This window comes from Cyphomyrmex costatus, unplaced genomic scaffold (assembly GCF_001594065.2).
Source record: "Cyphomyrmex costatus isolate MS0001 unplaced genomic scaffold, Ccosl1.0 scaffold216, whole genome shotgun sequence".
Lineage (NCBI taxonomy): Eukaryota > Metazoa > Arthropoda > Insecta > Hymenoptera > Formicidae > Cyphomyrmex > Cyphomyrmex costatus.
Window position 1 is genome coordinate 225,555 of NW_017276214.1, and position 4,289 is coordinate 229,843.

The window sequence follows — 4,289 nt, forward strand, 5'->3', positions numbered from 1 at the left end:
GTCTACCGACCCGGTAATGGGTGCATGCGCGCCGAGGTGAAAATAAATGTGTGTACGTGAAACTTAGTGAATTGCGCACGCATTCCTGCGTCATAACGAAAGCTCTCGTTTAACAAAAGCGCAGTCAATTATATTTGGCAATATCGATTGATGTATCAATGTCACTGAAAACAAGCGATGTTTTCCAACAATACGGCCAAACTTCAATTAGCTTAATTGGCGATTAAGGCTGCTCTTCTTTTAGGAGACAGTTAACACAAATATTGTTCTACCCTTCTTGGCATTTAGTGAAAAATAAAAAGAAAACGACATTCGCCTGTTTTTATCAATTTAAAATAACTTCAATCTCGATTCAACTTATTCTTCATCTTTGTCTAATTCTCTAACTAGAAAAAGATGAAGAGATGAGTATTAAGTTGAATCGAGATTAAAGTTAATCTACATAATATATGCAGGAGATGGATACGATCTTTTAAAAATAAAACAGTTTATTTCAACGGTGAGAATTGTTTAAAGCAGAATTATATATTTGTTGTTTCTTTCCACAATAGAAAATTAATATCTACTTCTATTTATATTAAAAAATAGAACATAGTACTACTCGATGAGTTAAATCGCTGATAAAGCTAATTGAAGTCTGAGTTTTATCAAGTTTTATCCTTAATCTATATCCGTATTACTCACTTACGAATACTCACTTTACTTACGTATAAGTTGTTTCTCTGATTGCGCTTATCCGTTTCTTTTTTTCATGTTAAGTGTAAACATTCTAGATTTTCATTTCCACGCCTTGAGATTATCAATCTGTGGTAAACTTGTCCAGTACAATATCTGTTTTGTTAATATTTAACTTACCATACATTTACATTAGCTTTATTGTATGCCAATAAGAAATACATATTAATTAAAACAAGCAATGGCAACAGATACGCAATTGGTGAGGCATCAGTAAAATAATGCTACTGCTATATAATATACTCACCATGTATGAAACAAAGAGAAATCGATTACTACGCAACAATACAACAGAACAAAAGTTGCACACAATATGAAAAAAATAGAATATGTGATAAAGTAAACTAATATAAGATAAAATAAGATAATCATAATAAACATAACAAAGACAGAAAGATAGAAAGAAAGACTAAAAGGTTACACAAATATACGCTGCAAGAATTAGCTGTAAATAAAAATACAAGAGTACAGCATCGATAGATGACACAACATGAGCTGCAACAGCATAAAAAAAGGCAGAGAAGAGGAAATTCGGACGAAGGATGGTAGTATATTATAGTACATTTAACAGCTACGTATACGTAGAAAAGTGCAGCCTTGAATTTGATAGAGTGGTGTAGAGGAAAGGAATCGTGACACCGAGTATCACAAGGTGTGTTTTCAGAGTAGAGTTCAGAATTAAGACGTATATCGAAGGTCACGGAGATACAATGGAATATTAAAACGGCAAAGACGATAGAATAGACAGCACAAATAAAGGATGGAGCGTTGTAGAATTTTTAGCCAACCACAGCTTTTGAGAAAGAGGCTATGTGGTCGTATTTGCATATATTGTGTGAGAAACGAACACAGGAATCATGGATACGTTGAATACGACTGAAAATTTCTGGTTAGGCCGAAATATATTAAGATTAGGTTGGCATAATCGAATAGGGCATCGAGTAACTTGCCGCTCTCGGTACGATTGACTCGCGATCTACAGATCCCGGTTCAATCTCACCTGCGCCCATCATACGTGATTTTTTGTGTTTATATACTTAGCCGAAAATTGCTCCATTATCTGGTGATTAAGACTAAGTCCGTAACCTTTTGTTTTAAAAAACTGTAAACTGTATATAAAACCATAAAGAAAATTGACCAATCACAGTTGAATATGATAAAAGTAATCGATCAATTTTTTAGAGATTCTATCTAAGAAATTTATGATCATCTCTCTCTCAGTGCCGTTCACAGATTTAGTGTTAAACTCTTAATTGCATATATCAGTGGATGTATCTATGGATCCTCCGAGCCAGTTGGATATTAGTCTAACAACCTAATTTCGAAAACACCATCGTTATGAATACGAAAGATAGGCCCTGCATGTCCCACTTTGAGATGTTAAGCTGTGTTGCACCCATAGAGATAGTATACTACTATCTCTATGGTTGCACCATTAAATGGAATATATGTGTCTATGCAGGTTGCCACTTTCTCTATTTGAAGCAGAAAATAATTTACATCAAAGTTCTCGTACAATATATAATTATCCAACTGATTTATAATCTACGAAGTCGAATATGTTCTTAGAGCTTCAGTCTAAATTATTACGGAACTTTGCTTCGATGTGGATAGAATTAATTTTTATTATTTGACACGTATGGGAAGATTAGATTAAGGATGATAAATAAAACTTGATATTTTATATATGTGAGTAATTCTGTCGATTGAATTACTCATCGATTATGCTAATCGAAGTTTGGTCGAAGTAATATTTTCTTAGCGTAGAATGGAAATTGTGGAAAGAGGAGGAAATCCAAGCCGGAGGCGAAGAAAGTAAAGACGATTCTTTCGTTCATGATTTTAATGTTCGAAATTCTTCATTTCATACAAATTAAGTGGGGAGAGTTATAATACAAACTTAAGATATATACATCAATATTTCGTGAAAACTGCTCACAATAGCTATGCAACTTATGTTCGTTAAATCCCGCCAGATCATTCATATCGTTAACCGACTTATTTTACCTTCTTTTTTTTTGTATGATTTTTTTACTGCCGTCTAAATTTACCTCGCATACACTATGCAACAAAACTTGGCAAGTCGTTCGAATAAATATAATAATTATTTTTTTAATTAATTTTTCGCGATTGCCCGGCGCTACGGCGCCGATCTTTGCATTTCGGGGTGCTCCCTCGGAATCGGAGAACCGGCATTTTGAGTCCGCCTTTCGCGTTTCTCTCGATCTTGCCTTTTTTGAAAGTCACAAATCCAGAGAGAGGAATATCTCTTGGACGTTCGACGAGATACGCCACATTCGCCACTGCAGACGAGGCTCTATCGCGAACGAGTCGACGTGCCAAGGTATTTTCCTTCGACGCCTAAATCATTCACTTATTACAGGGTGTCCTAGAATCGTCACAAGCCTTCGGATTTTACACGAAAAATAATAAGGGAATTTCTAAATATCTCCTTAACGGAATCTTAACGTGTTGTTTCCGAATGACGATATTAATATTGACCCTCGATCAGAGTTATCATTTGAACCCGAAGTGAACATTTTTTAGACGATTGTATAATACAATCTCTGCGATTCCTAGACAACAATATGCCTAAAAAAAAAATAACGTCATAAAGGCATCGTAAAGATGGAATTGTGCAAATAGGTTTTTTACGATAAGCCATTATCTAAGTTTGAGTTTCAAGCCGTAAGAAATTGACTAATCATAGTCGATTATTTCTTCTCACATTTGACTGTGACTACTCAACTTCTTGCAGCTTAAGATTTACAGCTTAAGTAACGGCTTATTGTAGAATGTGTGTAAAAGATAATCTAAAAGACATCATAAAGACATCTTCTAGATGCTGCATGTCGTCTGGAATCGGTACCGTGCGGCTCTAAATCGTAGTTGAAGAAAATTTGAACCTTGCTTTATTAATAGATAGATCGTGAAACGAAGGTTTCTTGCGTTTTGCATTGTAATTTTAGGCGAGTTTTTCAATTCATCGATTGATCAATCGCATTATGCGCAAATGTAGCTTTTACAGAACGAAATTACATCTACGCACAATGCGATTGATCAATTGATGAATTTAAAAACTCACCCTTTCATTATTGTAGTTGAGAGTTAATGATGGAAAATTGGTTTCTCTCAAACGGCTCGAGTCCAACCATTTTCTCTTTCGATCACGGACACCCTGTATATCGCGTATTTCGCCGAGACGCGATTCTCGCGAGAAATGGACAGAGATTGTTGTTGGGACACTCGCGGAATACACAGACGGTGAAGCTTTTGCGAAGAAACAAGAGCCTTACCGCGGACTTGTGTCGCGCGTACGCGGGACGGAAATCACCGGATGCGGCCTTAGCATTTTCGACTCTCGTTCGTGGGAGAGCTCGCTGCCCTGGATCATTCGCTACACTGGAAAAAGTCTGGTTGCATTAATTGAAATTCTAGAGAAATGGACAAATCGGAATTTATATAGTTAAATCTATTACAATTATTTCGTAGCCGAGATAATCAGATATCCAATCGCGATGACTGGAATTCTAATTGATATGATCAGAATTTAT